This window comes from Balaenoptera physalus (assembly GCF_965194825.1).
Source record: "Balaenoptera physalus genome assembly, chromosome: 5".
Lineage (NCBI taxonomy): Eukaryota > Metazoa > Chordata > Mammalia > Artiodactyla > Balaenopteridae > Balaenoptera > Balaenoptera physalus.
Genome location: NC_138884.1, coordinates 99388545 through 99407215, shown reverse-complemented (window position 1 = coordinate 99407215; position 18671 = coordinate 99388545). Strand labels below are relative to the sequence as shown.

At 37.4% G+C, this 18671-nt stretch overlaps 1 long non-coding RNA gene across 2 annotated transcripts in view; it reads left to right on the top strand.

The window, feature by feature from the left end:
• LOC309660944 overlaps positions 1-18671 on the top strand; it is a 52753-nt gene that overhangs the window by 13756 nt on the left and 20326 nt on the right. The window lies entirely within an intron of this gene.

The window sequence follows — 18671 nt, the reverse complement described above, 5'->3', positions numbered from 1 at the left end:
TAAATAGACCAGTGTAGCAGCTACAGCCTGAGAACAGCATTGTGACCAGGGACTCAGACTCTTAAGAGTTGAGGGTCTGGGTCATACTACCAGGTAAGCCACCAGGAGCACCAGAGGTGCTAGCTGAGGGTGAGGGTAAAATAGACAGCCAGTAGAGGAGGGAGATGATGAGTATTAATTGCAGCACTGAGACCTACTATAGTGGTAGTGTCTGTAGTTGATCCCAATAGTGTACTTCCTCCCCAGGGTAGCCTATGTCTAACGACTGAACATCATGGATGTATAAATCCTGGTCCCAGCCGTCATGATCTGGACCAAATTGGAAGGGCTACCCTAGCTTCGGAATTCCTATTAGGATCAACTTAGACCTTTTAGGGGACTAACACAGCCAAACTTTTCTCTCTGCCAAATTCTACTTTCTTTTCTTTTCTTTCCACTGGTGTTGATCCCTGAAGCAATCCCTAGTAAACTTCCTGCATGCTAATCTCAGGGTCAGAGTTGGCTTCCCAGGAAACCCAATTTAAGATACTAGGTTGGTTTCTTTATTTTCAATATGAAAAACCTCCAAACAAATTCTAGATTAATTATCAGAAAGCTTGAAAGCCTCATATATACATTGATTAATTCATTCATTCAACAAATATTTATTTAGTACCACCTATATATCAAGAACCATTCTAGAGGCTAAGGCTATAGTGACAAAAAAAAAGATTCCTTCCCTTGTGGCACTTGTATTCTAGTGGAGGTTAATCAACAATAAGCATGAAACAAATAAGATAATTTTGATGAGTGCTATGAAGAAAATAACACAGGAGAGTATGATAGGAAGTAACTGGAGATGCTAGAGGTATGATGGGTTGCATCGAGAAGGTGGTTGAGTAAAGCTTCTCTTAGAAGATGGCATTTGAGCCCAGATAAGAGGAGCCCAGCCTTTTAAGAACTTGGTAAGAATATTCCAGGCAGAAAAAAGAGCATGTGTAAGGAAGGAAATGAGTGTGAGCGTGTAAAAAATAGGACAAAGACCAGAGTGGAAGGAGGTGGTGACCAAGAGGGAGTGGGCTAAGAGGAGGCCATTGAGGTAGGCAGGGGCCACATTGTGTAGGAACCATGGGAAATTGAAAGGAGTTTGGATTAATTCTAATCTCAGTGGAAATCCATTAGAGGATTTTAAACAAGGGAGTAGTATCATCTGTTTTTTTTTTTTTCATAAGTCACTTTAGTTGCTGTTGGAGAATCAACTGGGGGGGAGAAAGGCAAAAATGAGAACAGGGAAACTATTTTAGAAGCTGTTGAAGTAGCCCAGGTGAGGAATGATGGTGACTAAACCTGGAATGGTGGCAATAAAGCAGGTAAGAGGTAGTTGGATTTGGGATCTATTTTAGAGGCATAGCCAACAGGACATGCTAATGGATTGTCTCAGTGGAAGTTCAGGATAACAGAAAGGAGAAGAATATAGAATGCCTGATCAGCTGGGTGGATGGTGGAACTGTTTATTAAGATGGGGAGGATTGTGGCGGGTGGGTTGGAGGGAATGAATCAAGAGTTCTAATTTGGTGATGCTAAGAGACATGACACGGAATGATAGGTAAAGTCATGAGTTCTGGGACACTGTCCGGGCCCCAGAGAAAGGCTTCAGGTAGGTAAAAATTAATATTGGTTTCCCCCAGCAAGAAGTCAGGCCACCTCTGGATTGCCAGACAGTTTACTGCGAAAATTTAAGCGATCTGGGGCAAGGGTATCAGTGAATGCCCCTTGCCTGTGGCATACACACCTTCTCTCTCCTCCCTGTGTGGACACTCCAGCCCAACTGTGATGGCTCTGGTCCAGGTTCCCAGGGGCACAGACTCCAAACAGCCACATTGCCTTGGCCCTGTAGACACCTGGCCAAGTGGGTGAGTATTGACTGAGAAGAGCCCCAGGGGTGCCCTCTGTAGCCCAGGGCTCAGGGCAGGAGCCCCGGCTCCCTGGGTCTAAGGGAGATCTTGCTCTAGGCTCTAGTAATGTGTACCAGTTTCTCCCCCCATCATTATAACTGTATAAATAGAGCAGTAGGAAGCTCAGGGCACCTAGTTATCCAGCCCCATACAGGTGCTGAATTATTTAAGAGGCAAGTAAGAAGAATGGGAGCCTATAAAGAAAACAAAAAGGAACAGAAAGTGAGGAAGGCAAGCCCACTAGACTGTGAGAGACTTGAGAACCGTGGCCACATCATACCCAAGCTTGGATCCTCAATGCAATGCCTGGAGCTTACTAGGAGCATGGGGACAGCTTCTCTTTCCAATCCCAGCTTTACACTCTTTTAAGGCACATCTTCCTCTTGGGGAAGGTACCAGCAAGGAAGATTTCACCATTTTCGCCAACTCAGTAGAGCCTGACCTCCATTGGTCCATGTTTCTCAGTTGGGTAAAATAAATAAATAAATAAATGCTGTGCAACCAGCCTTTTGGTTCTTGTTCTCTTGGATATGCATGCCCACAAAGGGATTCCATTCTCTTTCTGCACTCCCACTCCTCAGAGGAATCTTGCAGAGATAAAGCACCCACACCGCTCTCACACACCCCCTCCCCGCCAACCCGTTCCCCCAATAAGAGGAGGGAGGCCTGAAGTTCCCCAAGGGTGCTACTTAAATTCAAAGAGGAAAGAAATATTAGCCCCACTATCAATCTCATGTTTAAGATGGTTCTTGGTCAGTTCTCCAAAAGCCAGTTTTCTAAAAGCCAACTCACCGAAGGCTGATTTACTGAATGGCCCAGTCTCCAAAGCCCAATCACCAGGAGGGAGTCTGATGCGGGTCTTTTCTGTATCTTCCATATCTCTCCTTAACATGCTCATGCTTTCCTCCACCTTCTTGAACATATTTGTTATTACTCTTTTAATGCCATAGTCTACTAATTTTATCATCTGTGTTATTTCTGGGTCTGTTTTATTGATTGATTTTTCTCATCTTTATGAGTTATATTATTCTGCTTCTCTGCATGCCTAGTAAATTTTTATTGGATGCAAATAGTTTAAATTTTGTGTTGTTCAATAATGGATATTTTTTGTTCCTTTGAATGGTTTTGGGCTCTGTTTTAGGACACAGTTAAGTTACTTGGAAGGAATTCAATCCTTTCAAAACTTGTCTTTATACTTCGTTAGTTGGGTTCAGAGCAGCCTTTAGTCTAGGGCTAGTTCTGGGTATTGTTCTGCCTGATCTTTTCTGGTGGTCTTCCCCTAACCTCATGTAGATTTCTCACACACATTGCTATGGACTGAATGCTTGTGTCTCCCCCAAATTCACATGTTGAAACCCTAACCCCCAATGTGATGGTATTTAGAGGTGGGGTCTTCAGGAAGTAATTAGGTTTAGATGAGATCATAAGGGTGGGGCCCTTGTGATGGGATTAATGCCCTTATAAAAAGAGGAGGAGACCAGGCATCTCAGTCTCTCTGAGACACCAAGGAAGGCCACGTGAGGGTATAAACAGGAAGAGAGCCCTCACCAAGACCCAACCAGACACCCTGATCCCAAACTTCCAGCATCCGGAATTGTGAGGAATAAATGTGTTTTTTTTTTAATTTTAATGGAAATACAGTTAATTTACAATATTAGTTTCAGGTGCACAACATATCAGTTTTTTTATAGATTATATTCCACTTAAAGTTATTACAAAATAATGGCTATGGAAATAAATGTCTGTTGTTTAAGCCGCCTGGTCTATGGCATTTTGTTGCAGTGGCTGAGCTGACTAAGACACATAGGTACTGATGAGTACTGAGCTGAACTCTCGAGGGGAACTCTCTGTGGATCTTTGAGCTCTCTCCACGTGGCTCTTTACTCTCTGGCCTGACCCACACATTCCATCCAGCTGCCTTGACCTCCTCAGGGATCAGAGACCACTCTGTTTAGGTGCTCCTTCCTGTGCTGCAGCTGAGAAATTCTCTCCAGGGTGTATGCTTGGACAGTCTTAGGGTTCACCTTGTTTGTTTTCCTTCTCCATGCTGCCTGTTGTCCAATGCCTGAAAACTATTGTTTTACATATTTTTTTCTAGTAATTTCATTGTATAGGGAGGAGGCTAAATCTGGACCCTGTTATTTCATCATGGTCAGGTAAACTCAGTCTATACTATAGACTCAATGCTCCAGTATCTAGTAGGGAAAGTCTTCCCTCATTTTTCTTTTTATTTCAAAACTTTCTTGGCCATTTGGGTCCCTTTCTCTTTCATATGAATTGTATAGCCAGCTTACTAAATTCCCTTAGAAAGTCCTGTTGGGTTTTGGATTGGGATGAATTAAATTTATATAATAATATGAGTTATAACTGATATCCTTACATTTGCATATATCTTGCCCTTGGATGGGGAAAGTTAATATCATAAAATACTACTTCTCAGCTTCTGGATGCTTTCGATGGCCTGGAAGCGGAGGATGCATGATACAATTGGATTGGGCATTGAAGAACCAGTGGAGGACAGGCTGGCCATTTCAAGGTTGATAAGCTGGAAGGGGGTGGGAATTCTATTGGATGAAAACCTTAAAATTCTAAAGGTTAAGGAGATAGAGTGATCTCTGAGACAGTTTATTATGAGAAAACAAGATGGAGAGAAGTATATATGGTATATATATTTAAGAAAAGAGAGATACATATACACATACTGTGTATGTATATGTGTGCATAAATCTATAACTACTTAAATTTAAAAATGTAAAGTTAATTAACTATAAAACCAGTTTTAAATGACTTCCTGTGGGGAAGTAGTGAACAAGCAGAGACAGAAGCTGAGCTTTTCTGAATATTCCCTGCTTTTAGATTTGACTTTAAAACCATATACGTTTTACACAATTATACATCAAACTTAAATTTTTAAAAAGCAATCCCTAAACACTGAAAGTAAAATAAAACAAATGAACCCAACTCAACCAGAATCATGTTGGTGGCACAGCTACCCAGAGAGAAGCAGTTTAAAGTGACTTTTAAAGCACAGTAATTTGATAGCCCATCCCTAGTGGGATATGCCCTACAGACAAAAAAAGAATTGCAAAAAATATCTTAAGCTGCCCTGAGAAATCCCACATTTTTTGAGGCAGTATGGAGACCGTTATTTTCAGACTATAGTGTATGTAGAGTGGCCTCAAGGAAGCAAGTAATTCTGTTGAGATTGTCAACAACTGAAATTTTTCAGTGTGGTAGGAAGGAGGTCAATGAGTTAAGTAATAACCCTGTAGTCTTTAATTTGAGTTGAAACTATTGGTATAAACTCATGACATGTAATCTTACCAACAAACACCATTTTCTACTCTGAAAAAAAATTCCAGAAACAGTGACGAAGCCAGTAACATAAAGGGCCCAGATGGTGGTCCCAAATTCAGTTTCACCTAGAAGGCCAAAGAGCCCCTTGGATTACAGCCATGACAGATCTAGGGCAGGAAACACACCACCTGTCCTGAGTAACTGAGCTTCCTGCTCTCTGGTGTGACCTTAAAGATTCCCAGGGCTGTGTCCAAAGGCCTCACAAGCCAACCTGAAGAGGCTCCCACAGGCCACTGAAACATGAATAATAACTTTAATAGATTGAAATATATCCAATATGATTATGCCCACTAGTTCATAACAAAGCAAACAAACAAAACAAAACTTAGTGGTCACTTTCAGAAGATTCTAGGAAGTCAGCTCATCTGAAATCAATCCCTTATCTTATTTTTTTGCATAACGTGTACCTCCAGGTACCCAAGTAGTTGAAGTACTTTTGTAGAAGAAACATCTAAAGCTGCTTCCGTTAACAATACAGAAGGAGTGATGGAGTCAAAACGTCACCACTCTTCAAGTTCTAACAAATCCATGGGTAGAGGACTGCTGAACAACAAAGAGAGAGAATCAGACATCCTGTGCCGTCCTCTGTGAAGAGTATTTGCCAGAAAATTGAACCTGAGTCTGATGAAACTTCTAGATCTAACCACCAATAGGCAGAAACTAAGGGGACAGAGGAATACATTAAATGACACCACAGAGGCACAGTTATCAAAATGCAGGCTAGGAAATGCTACTGGAAAAAACAACACATTCTCTTCAGTAATTGCAATAAAAAAGTGTGACAGGGGAGGAGTCTATAGATTCAAAAAAGATTTAAAGACCTGTCACAACCAACTACAATTTATGGCCTTATTTTGATTCTGAGTCTAACAAATAGACTAAATAATCGTGCGATAATTGGAGAAATTTAAACAGTGACTAGACATTTAATTATCCAGAAATTGTTCATTTTTAAGATGTGATAATATTATTTCTTTTTTAAAGAAATAAATACTGAAATTCTTATAGATAAAAAATAACAATAGTCCCCCTAAATAAATATAACACAATTCCATTTATTATCCTAACAGGTTTTTTGGGGGGGAGTGGAGGGAGTTGATAAATTGTTTTAAAATCTATATGGAATACATATGGAAATATAAAAGCCTGAATAGCAAAGAAAACTATAAAGAAGATAAATAATGAGAGACTTGCCTTCAACTGAAAGCCATTGTAATAAAAATCACTGTAATACAACCAGCATGGTATTGGCATAAGAGTAGACAAATCAGTGGAACAGAAGAGTGGATCCAAATATAGATCTCAGTATATATCATAATTTAATATGTGACAAAGGTAGTATTTCAATTCTGTGGGAAAGAATGGTTTATTTAATAAAGTTCTGGCATAACTGGCTATTCATCTAGAACAAAATGAACTTGTATCCCAGTTTCACAACAATCCAAAAATAAATTCCAAGTGGATTAAAAAATTAAATGTAAACAGTAAATCTTAGAAGAACATTTAGATGACTACCTGGAAACAGGTAGAACAGGTAGAACATTTAGATGACTACCTGGAAACAGGGGACAGAGAACACCTCTTTAACTAAAACCAGAAATCTGGAAGTATAAAAGATAGACATATTTGATCACCTAAAAATGGAAAACTTTTATATGGCAAAAGATACCGTAAACAAAGTCAAGTCAAAATATGCATTTAGAAAAGTATGTGTAATGCAGATAACAGATAAAGGGTTAATAATTCTTACATGCAACAAATTCTTACAAAGTGATAAGAAAAAGATGAACACTTCCATTTTTTAAAAAGGGCAAGGGTATAAACAGGCAATTCACAGAATAACAAATCCAAATGGCTAATAAGCATATTAAAAGATACGCAAACTCACCAGCAGTCAGGAAACTGCAAATTAAAATAATGAGACATTACACCCATCCGACTGGCAAAAATTAAAAAGAATAATATTATCTATTGCAATCTCATGCATTGCTTGTGAAAAGTGTGAATTGTTATTGCCTTTTGGAAAAAAAAAATCTAACAGCATCTATTAAAATAAAGAATCCACATACCCAATGATTGCACTGCTGGGAATGTAGCCAGTAGAAATAAAATAACCAGTACAGAAGGCTATATGTAACTTGTTTATTGCAGAATTATAGTAGCAAAAAACTAAAAACAAAGTGAATATGCATCCATAAGGAAATGGTTGAATAAATTGTGCATGTATCAGCGTCATAAAATACTATGCAGCTACTAAGAAGAAGAATTAGAACTACTCCCCATGAATTAGAAGGATTTCTTCACAATGTTGAGTGATAAAGACAAGATGCTGAGAATTGTGTATTTATGGTTTCCAGCTATAAACTAGTATATGAGTGTATGTATGTATGTGTGTATATATGTAAATGTATATATTTGTGTGCAAACTTCAGTTTGCTCATGATTAAATGACCTTGGGGAAAAAGCATGGAATGCTCTACAGGGCGTTGTTAACAAGGGCTATGCCAGGTTGGGGGTAGGGGGATTAGTTTTGGGTAGATGCTGGAAGAGGGTAGAAGGAAAAAGAAATCTAACAGAAATTTTTTAAACTAGCATAATGATACTATATATATATATATATATATATAAATATATATATATATAACACATTAGTATGTATATACATTATATATATACACATATACATGTATAATGTGTGTGTATATATATATTATGAGAAAAAGCTAGAGTTGAATCTATATCGACATATTTGCAGGGATGTTCATGATATATTGTTAAATTTTTAAAAGCTAGTAATGTGTATGGTATGATTCTATTTTGTCAAAACAAAGCACATAAAAACAAACCACTATAACTGTGGGCTGCATAAATGCTTGTAATACTGAATGAACCATGAAAAAGATGTGAAGGGATAAATGCCAGTTGTTAACATTTGTCACCTCAAAGGAGGTTGAGATGGGTGTGAAATGATGATTAACTTTTCTTTACACATCACTGTACTAGTTTCCTTGTTGCAATAAATCTGTATTGCTTTATAATTTGAGAAACATAAAGCAGAGAAAACAAGAAAAAACTATAGTCTTTCATTTAGAGAACATTTTATCTTTCATGATATATTGAAGTCTTTTTTTCCCCTTAAAGTTTCTTGATATTTGTTGTTTTCTTAATCGGGAATAAGTGTTTATCAAATATTTTGGGGGCACCTATTGAGATGATCATTTGGTTTTTCTCCTCTATTTTCTCTTCAATATCTGTACTCTCCCACGTGGTGATCGTATTCATTCTCAAACATCATACAGGTGCCAACAAGCCCCAAATATATATCTCCAGCCCAGACTTCTCTTCCAAACTCCAGATCCTGGAGAACTGCCTGTTGACATCTCCCCTTGAATGTCTAATGACATCTCAAACTCGATACATCCAAAATGAAACTCATGACCACCTCCCCCAACTCTCCCAAATTCCACCAGACTTATTCTACATGCAGCTGTCTTTATATCAGGTAAAGACAACCCCGTCTAGCCAATTCTCAGGCCAGAAAATACGTGTCATCTGTGACGTTTCTTTTTCACACTTTTACACTCAATCATCAGGAAATCCCATTCATTCTATCTTCAAAATACATTAGAATTGACCACTTTTATTACCACCACTGCTTCCATCCTGGTCAGAGCTGCCATCCTCTCTCACCTGCATTACTGGTGGTCCTGTGTCTGTTCTTGACTGTCTAGAGTCTATTCTCAACAGAACACCCAGAGTCAAGCCCTTTAAATGTACATGAAATCACATCACTCCTTTGCTCAAAACCCTGTTCTCTCCTCTCCCCGCCTTCACACGTCCCCCTGCCACTGCCCCCAATTCATTTAGATTAAAACCCAAGGTCTGTACAAGGGCTACACAATCCAGCTCCCTGTGACCTCTCGACCTCATCCCCTTCCACTTCCAGTTTCCTCAAAGTTCCTAGAACATGACAGGCACACCACTCCCGCCCTGGAGTCTTCATACTCACCGTTCCCTCTGCTTTGAATGCCCTTCCACCAGATAGCTGCTTGGCTAACTCCTCTCCTCAGTGAGCCCTGCCCTAATCACTTTATTCAATATCCAGCCTCCTACTCCCACAGGACAACTGTCTCTTGCCCCCATCTACTTTTTCATCTTCCATGGCATTCATCCTCTTCTCCATACTGAAATGTTTATTAAGTTTATCTTTAATTGTCTGTCTCATGCCACTAGAACACACTCTCCAAGAGAACAAGAACCTTGTTTTGTTCACTGATGTGACCCAAATGCCTAGAACAGTGCTTGACACATAATAGATGCTTAACAAATATTTGTTGAATAAAAGAATGAATTAGTGAATTGCATTAGCTCCTCCAAAACCAGTACTCTCAATGCTATGATTCCTCTCTTGGATGTGTTTTGAGCTGTAATGTTCTACAGGATTTTAAAATTTCTCTTAAGTATGACTCTTACTGCTTTTCCTCTTTTAGGAATCATTCCAAATTTCTGACTCATTATTGAAGCTTTTCATTGTTTCCCCCACACTATTATAGATTTATTTTCTTTTAAAGTACCTCTATGATGATTTCATAGGATTTGGTGAGGAAGGAAAGGCAGATGTGTGTGTTCCCTCCTCCCACCCTTGACCTCAGAGAATTGGGAGTTTGTTAGTGTGCATCCATCTCTCTGAGTCTGAGTGAATCTGATGAACTTAAGTTACTGGGCTGTGGGCCCTAGTGACCCCATCAATACAATGCAGCCTTATGAAGCCTGGCTTGGCCACCAGCTGGCCTTCCTCTAAGACCTCCAGCTCTAGCCTTTCAAATGTAACACTGTCCTCATTAACCAAGATATTATAAACTATTTTTTTTTTCAATTCGGAGAGGAAATGAACTGCATAAAAGCTAGATAATAAAAATGAGGTTCTAATGCCTGACACCACATTTCCTTCTTACTAATCAACTCAAATCTTAAAATCAAAGATATCCACCCACATCCTTAGGGAACTCATTGAAAATCTTATGCAGCTGAAAAAATTTCTAATCTCCTTTTACCATAGCTCTACTAGTCAATTAAAGACTTTTCAAAATGTAAAATATGCATTTTTATGTCTATTTTCAAAGTCACTGAAGACCAGATTTTGACCATTGATTTATATGCTGAATATGCCTACCCTATGAAAAGAAATTTGGTTAATTTGGGAGTTTGGGAGTGTGCTAAACTATTTTTATCTGACTTTCCTACTAGCATAGCATTTATAAACTGCAGAAAAACTTGCTTTTTATTCTCTCATTAAAAAAAAAAATTTGTATTCACAATGCTTTTGGTTTTGTACTTTTATGTAATTTCATGGCTATGTTGGATTTGGAGGAAAAGTGTTCAGTGTGAACCCATTTATCCAAGACCAAATGTGAATTAACATAGAGCACGAAATCACAAAACTGTGACTGAAATTATTATTTTTAAAAATATGACTTGGCCTTTGACTACTAATCTCAGCCAATATTGAGAAGAGATCTTGAGCTATCAGCTGAGTCAGCATCTCACCTGTCAACACCCCAACTGTCAACTGGATAAACCAGTCTTTCCAGATCTTTCTGTTGAATCAATAGACCCATGTCCTTGGCCTCCTGCTAACAGTCTTATCCTTTTCCTCTATCTTCTCTAAGATACACCAAATAAGAACTCCAGTTTGTAAACCATTGGTATAAATGGTTTCTATTATCTTGGGAAAACCTATGCGAATGGAGGCGCTCCTCTTATTTTGGAGTTTATTCTATTGTTCTAGCACCGTGATAGTAAATAAGCTCTTCCCTGTGCTCATCCAAAATGTTGTCCTTTGCTGTAAACTCATTTTCTCTTAATTAAAATTATTGGACATAGAAAATCGTCGCTCATCATCCTCTGTATTATCCTTGGAGACAATGCACAAGATCTCTCTTTGGCCTATTCTAATTTTTACTTGTGAAAAAATGGAAACCTACTTTTCATTTCTCATCATTTTTGGATGCTGTTCAGCAATTCCATGTGATTATTGAAATGTGGCCAAAATGGGACCCCATTTACTAGATCTTTGTAGAGATGGTAGCGTTTGAAAGATTGAAACAATAGGAGAAATTAAACAGGAAATGATAGATTTAACTGTCTAAAATTTTTGAATTTATATACCATGAAAATTAATAAAGCTGGATAGGAAACATTAAAATAGTAAAAAATTCATATCTATACAATCTCAAGATTTTACTTACTTGTATGAAAATCTGCTTATATTTAAGATCAAATTTTTAATGAATAATTATGTTCATTTTTTAATGCTTTGGTTATTTTCATTTAAAACCATCTTTTTGAGTAACATCAAGATGCCAGTAGATACATGAATCATGAATAGACAATATTGTTATTGGCCAACATTCACTTTTCCTCAAAATCTAGTTGACGTGTCATGTCTTGGAAGCCCTCAAGAAACTCCTAGGGAAAGTAAGCTCTTCTTCAAACCTGCGATTTTGTATTCCATAACACACTGTACTGCCCTTGTTTAATAGTCACAACAGTATTCTGCAATTATTTATATGACTGTCTTCCTACTAGAAATAACCAACCACATGATAAGATGTCAGAGCAGGGACGATGTCTTTGCTTCATTATCTTTTCATTGTCCAACATGGTGTATGCTATATGCAGTAGGTGCTTCATAATTGCTTATAGAATGAATTAGTTCACATTAAAATAAGTGTAAATAGTAATTATAGAATTATGGAAAAGACCTCCCTTCTCAAGCTCTTAATCGGAAGTCTGCAATATAATGCAATATTATTTTGTTCAAGAAGATGTTAATGTGTTGAAGGACATGTGTTCATTTTGCCTAGGAATTTTAAAAATATGAATATTATTAAAGATACGAAAAGATAAGAGTTTTCCTGAAATTAATTTATAAATTCAGTATAATGACAGTCAGTTTACAGGGTTCTTAAAACTTAGCACACTCATTCCAAAGTCCATCTAGAGAAACAAACATAAGAGAAGGGCCAGATAGAAAAAAATAATGAAGAGAAATAGCCCTATTAAATATTTAAATGTTTCACTAAATTACAGTAATTCACATGCTGTGGACTGCTGTGGAAACAGAAAGATTCTATTAAATAAAGAGAATGAGGAATTCAGAAATGATCAGAAGCATGTATAAACATTATTTTACAATAAAGTTAGCCTCTCAGAAGAAGTGGTGAAAGGGTGGCCTGTCCAATAAAGTATATTATGAGAAATGGAAAGGCATTTGACAAAGGTCCTCTGAATCTCTACATCACTTCTTTCACCAAAAGAAATTCAATGGCTTAAACTCTTAAAGTAATACAATGACAACAACAACAAAACCCCTAGAAGAACATGTGAATAAATAAAAAAAAATCAGTTTGAATGAGGAAGACCATACTAAGCATGACATGATATTAAGAAACCATGAATGATTAGATTGACTATTTAAATTTTTTTAAAAATCCTGAAATTTCCATGCAGCAAAAAAACAAAAAAACAAACCCTACAAAACAAATAAAAAACTCTCCATAGACAAAATCAAAAGATAAACAAACAGAAAGAATAATGTTTGTAATACATGAAGCACTAATCTCTTTAATATGCAAAGAGTTCATACCAATCCATATAGAAAAGATTAATGTTCCAATAAAAAGATGGGCAAAGGATATGAACACAAAATTCATAGGAGAGTAGTAAATGGCTAATAAATCTATAAAAAGATAATAAAAGAGTATCAAAGTAAAACAATGAAATTCCATATTTCACTTTGCGGATTAGTAAATTTTAAAAAAATTGATGACATACAGTATTGGCCACAGAGAGAGGAAATTAATACTCCCCCCAAAATTGGTGGAGGGGTGAGAAGATGCATAAAATATTCTAGAGGGGTTTTTGGCAATATTAATAAAACATTTACATTAGAACAAACAAGCAAAAATATGTTTAAGGGTTTTTATTGTAGCATTGTTTGAAATAATAAATGCTAGATACAACCTGAATGTCTATCAACAGGGAATTAAATTATTACAGAGCCATACAATGGAACTCTATGCAGCTCACAGAGAATGTACTAGAATAGAAGAATATGAAAAGGTGTCTGTTATATCATTAATCGAAAAGAAAAGCAAGTTCAGAACAGTGGTAGAATAGGATCCCATTTTTTTTGTGTTGTCATTTTTGTTTTTTTTGACTGCGTTTGGTCTTTGTTGCTGCGCGTGGGCTTTCTCTAGTTGCAGTACACGGGCTTCTCATTGCAGTGGCTTCTCTTGTTGAGGAGCATGGGCTCTAGGCGCGCAGTCTCCAGTAGTTGCAGCATGCGGGCTCAGTAGTTGTGGCACACGGGCTCTAGAGCATGTGGGCTTCAGTAGTTGTGGCACACGGGCTTAGTTGCTCTGCGGCATGTAGGATCTTCCCGGTCCAGGGCTTGAACCCATGTCCCCTGTGTTGGCAGGTGGACTCTTAACCACTGCACCACCAGGGAAGTCCCCCCCCATTTGTTTTTTAATGAGTATTAACAGCATGTATACTTTGCATGTATTTATATAAAAACTATCTGAAAGGACATACAATTTATTAACAGTGGCAACCTCTGGAAACGGGACTGAGAGGAGAAAGTTATGAGAGAATTTTACTTTTTACTTTATACCTTCTTTTACTTTTTATGAGTATGAGGTACTTTTGTAATTAAAGTTTAAAACATTGTAAAATAATGCTCACATTTTACATAGCAAACATTAGAGGCAAAACCCTTTGACAAACAATCTGGCAACAGGTGATGACCCACCGGGCTGGGACTAGGGTGGGGCGAGAGAGGCAGTTGCCTTGGGCACAAAATTTAAGAGGACGTCAGAAAACCCAGAAATCAAGATGTGATATTTTAATGCACTATTTAAAAACTTTTTTTATTGAAGTATAATTGATTTACAATATTGTGTTAGTTTCTGGTGTATAGCAAAGTGATTCAGTTATACATATATATATATTTTCCAATTCTTTTCCGTTATAGATTATTACAAGATATTGAATATAGTTCCCTGTACTATACAGTAAATCCTTGGTTTTTATCTATTTTGTACATCATGGTGTGTATCTGTTGGTCCCATACTCCTAATTTATCCCTCCCCCCACCTCTTTCCCCTTTGGTAACTGTAAATTTGTTTTTTATGTCTTTGAGTCTGTTTCTGTTTTGTAAATGAGTTCATTTGTATTATGTTTTAGATTTCATACATAAGTGATATCATATAATATTTGTCTTTCTCTGTCTAGCTTACTTCATTTGGTATGATAATCTCTAGGTCCATCCATGTTGCTGCAAATGGCAATGTTTCATTCTTTTTTATGGCCAAGTAATATTCCACTATATATATATTTATATATATATATATTTATATATATATAATGAAATATATGTATATACCACATTCTTTATCCATTCATCTGTTGATGGACACTTAGGTTGTTTCCATGTCTTGGCTATTGTAAATAGCACTGCTATGAACACTGGGGTGTATGAACCTTTCTGAATAGAGTTTTTGTCTTTTCCAGATATATGCCCAGGAGTGGGATTGCTGGATCATATGGTAACTCTATTTTTAGTTTTTTAATTTTGTCATTTTAAGAATGGTAGGTAAGGCTTCCCTGGTGGTGGTAAAGAATCCGCCTGCCAATGCAGGGGACCCGGGTTTGAGCCCTGGTCCGGGAAGATCCCACATGCCATGGAGTAACTAAGCCTGTGTGCCACAACTACTGAGCCTGCGCTCTAGAACCCACGAGCCACAGCTACTGAGCCCACGCACCGCAACTACTGAAGCCTGTGTGCCTAGAGCCCGTGCTCCGCAACAAGAGAAGCCACTGCAGTGAGAGGCCCGCGCACCACAACGAAGAGTAGCCCCCACTCGTCGCAACTAGAGAAAAGCCCGTGCACAGCAGCGAAGACCCAACACAGCCAAAAATAAATAAATAAATAAATTGGAAAAAAAAAAGAATGGCATATAAATGGAATCATACAATATGTGACCTTTTGAGATTAGGTCTTTTTATCCAGCATAACGACCTTTTAAAATTCATTCGTATTGTCATGTGCGTCAGTAGTTTGTTTTCATTGTGGAGTAGCATTCCATGGTATGGATGTTACCATGCCATTTTCAACCATTCACCTATTGAGGGAAATTGTAGTTCCAGTTTTGGGCTATTACAAATACTGATGCTATGAGAAATCATGGTCAGCTTTTGTTCATTTCTGTAAAATAAAAGCCCCAGAGTGCAATTGCTGCGTTACATTGGCTGTACCATTTTACATCCCCACCAGCAATATAAGAGTGATCCAGTTTCTCTGCATCCTCTCTAGCATTTGGTGTTTGTTATGGGCTGGATTATGTCTTTCCTAAATTCATATGTTGAAGCCATAACCCCCAGTACATCAGAATATGATTATATTTGGAGATAGGGTCTTTAAAGAGGTGATTAAGGTTAAATAAGGTCATTGGTGTGGACCCTAATCCAATACAACTGGTGTCCTTAGAAGAAGAGATTAGGACTAAACATATGCAGAGAAAAGACCATGTGAAAACACAGGGAGAATATGGCCATCTACAAGTCAAGGAACAAGGCCTCAGAATAAAATCAACCCTGCCAACAGTTTGCTCTTAAACTTCTAGCCTCCAGAATTGTGAGAAATAAATTGCTGTTGTCTTCAGCCACCCAGTCTGTGGTGTTTGTTACGGCAGTTTTAGTAAACAAATGCAGTATTGTCATAATTTTTTATTTTAACTGTCTGACAGGTGTGTAGTGACATCTCATTGTACTATTAATTTGCATTTTCCTAATGCCTAATGATGTTGAACATCTGCTCATGTGCTTATTTGCCACTTGTATATCATTTTTGGTAAAATGTCTCTTCATGTCTTTTGCCTGCTTTCTAATTGGATTGCTTGTTTTCATAATGTTGACTTTTAAGTGTTCTTTGGATATTCTAGAAATGAGACCTTTGTCAAATATGTGATTTGCAAATATTTTCTCCCCATCTATAGCTTGCCTTTTCATCCTCTTAACAGGGTCTTTCACAGAGCAAAATTTTAACTTTGATGAAGTCCAATTTATCCATTTTTTTCTTTTATGGATTGTACTTTTGGTGTTATGACTAAGAACTCTTCACTAAGTCCTAGGTCCTGAAGACTTTCTCCTATATTATCTTTTAAAAATTTTATAGCTTTACATTTTACATTTAACTCTATGATCCATTTTGAGTTAATTTTTTTTATAAGGTGTGAGGTTCAGGTCAAGTTTTATTTTTTGTTTTTGAGGAGTTTTTTTGTTTTGTTTTGTTTTGTTTTGTTTTGTATTGCCTATGGATAGCCAGTTGCTCCAGCACCATTTATTAAAAAGACTGTCCTTCCTCTATTGGATTGCACTTGACCTTTATCAAAAATTACTTGACTGTACTTGTGTGGGTCTATTTCTGGGTTCTCTGTATTGTTCCACTGTTGTATATGTCGATCCCTCTGCCGAAATCACACAACCTTGATTACTGTAGCTCTACAATAAGTCTTGAAATCAGGTAGAGTGATTCCTCCCATTTTTTTCTTTTTCAGAATGGTTTTAGCTGTTCTACTTTACCTTTCTATATAAATTTTAGAATTATCTCACCTATCTACAAAAAATATTGCTAGGAATTGCATAAAAGTTGTATATCAGTTTGGAGAGAATTCACATCTTTAGTATGCTGAGTTTTCCAATCCACGTATATGGAAAGTCTCTATATTTACTTAGATTGTCTTTGATTTCTTTCATCAGAATTTTGTAGTTTTCAGTATACAAGTCTTGTACATGTTTCGCTAAATTACACCTAAATATTTCACTTTTGGGGAGCAATATAAGTGATGTTGTATTCTTAATTTTGATTTCCACACATTCATTGTTAGTATGTACACAATTACTGGCATCTCTACTAGTATACAATTTATTTTATTTTATTTTTTATAAATTTATTTTATTTATTTATTTTTGGCTGCGCTGGGTCTTCGTTGCTGCTCATGGGCTTTCTCTAGGTGCGGCGAGTGGGGGCTACTCTTCGTTGCGGTGCGCGGGCTTCTCATTGCGGTGGCTTCTCTTGCTGTGGAGCATGGGCTCTAGGCACGTGGGCTTCAGTAGTTGTGGCACGCGGGTTCAGTAGTTGTGGCGCATGGGCTTAGTTGCTCCGTGGCATGTGGGATCTTCCTGGACCAGGAATTGAACCCATGTCCCCTGCACTGGCAGGCAGATTCTTAACCACTGCACCACCAGGGAATTCCCCTAAAATATTTTTTAATACATTGATAGTAATGTTTCAATAGTAAACGCATTTAGTTTTTTACAACTTTAGTAATTATTTTGCCATTGCAAAATATAGCAGGAGGATCACTGGACCTTAGCAGCTTAACTCAATCGTGTAATAAAAAAGACACTTCCCCATCCATACCATCCCTGAGGAAATGGCTTCAGTAGCTAAATTCTTATCAACTTCTGGTAACTTTTGCCCATACAAGAAATCAAAATGAATTAAAAAGGGGAATTTTCTCTCCAAAGACTAAATTTCTGGATTCATATACTTTTTCTATTTTATCTTCTTTATCTCCAGTGGTACATTTCCCCTTCTTGTCTGCTCTGGCCCCGCACACAGAACTCAAGATTATGGTGAGGAATATGGGAATACAACAGGATGAGACCCAAGGGAGTCACTTCCCTCAGCCATTTGTACGTAGAGCCACTTACCTGGTTGAGGCCCTTATCATCTCTCCTGGGGGAATATTGTAACAGCCTCCAATTGGCCTCCCTGCCTCCAGCCTCATTCTCTTCCCATTCATTTTCTGTACAGCTATTGCAGTTTTTTTTAAACAAATACATTTGCTCATGAGACTTTCCTATTTAAATCTTTTTGTGATCCTGTCGTGTGTACAGGATAGAGTAAAACACGAGATCCTTCATAAGGCCCAGCCACTCCAGCCAGTGTACTTTTTCTGTCTCCATCCTCATAAAGCCTAAACTCTAGCCATTGAACTACTCAGAATTTCCTGAATAGGCCAAATATTTTTTTTCATTCATATAATTTTCCTCTAATTTAAACTCTCATTACTCCTATGACAAAAATGTACCTATCTGTAAAGACAAACTTAAAAAAAAATCAACATTTCAGAAAGCCAATTACTTTCCTTCATCTCCTGTTTCAAATAAAATTTACCACTCCCTTTGTCATGTCCCATAGTCCTTTACCCTTTTACCTGTGACCTTATCTTCCTAATCAACTAGTGTGACACATTTTCTGATAAATATAATTATACTAATGAGGACAATCAGACAAAATACTTTAAGACT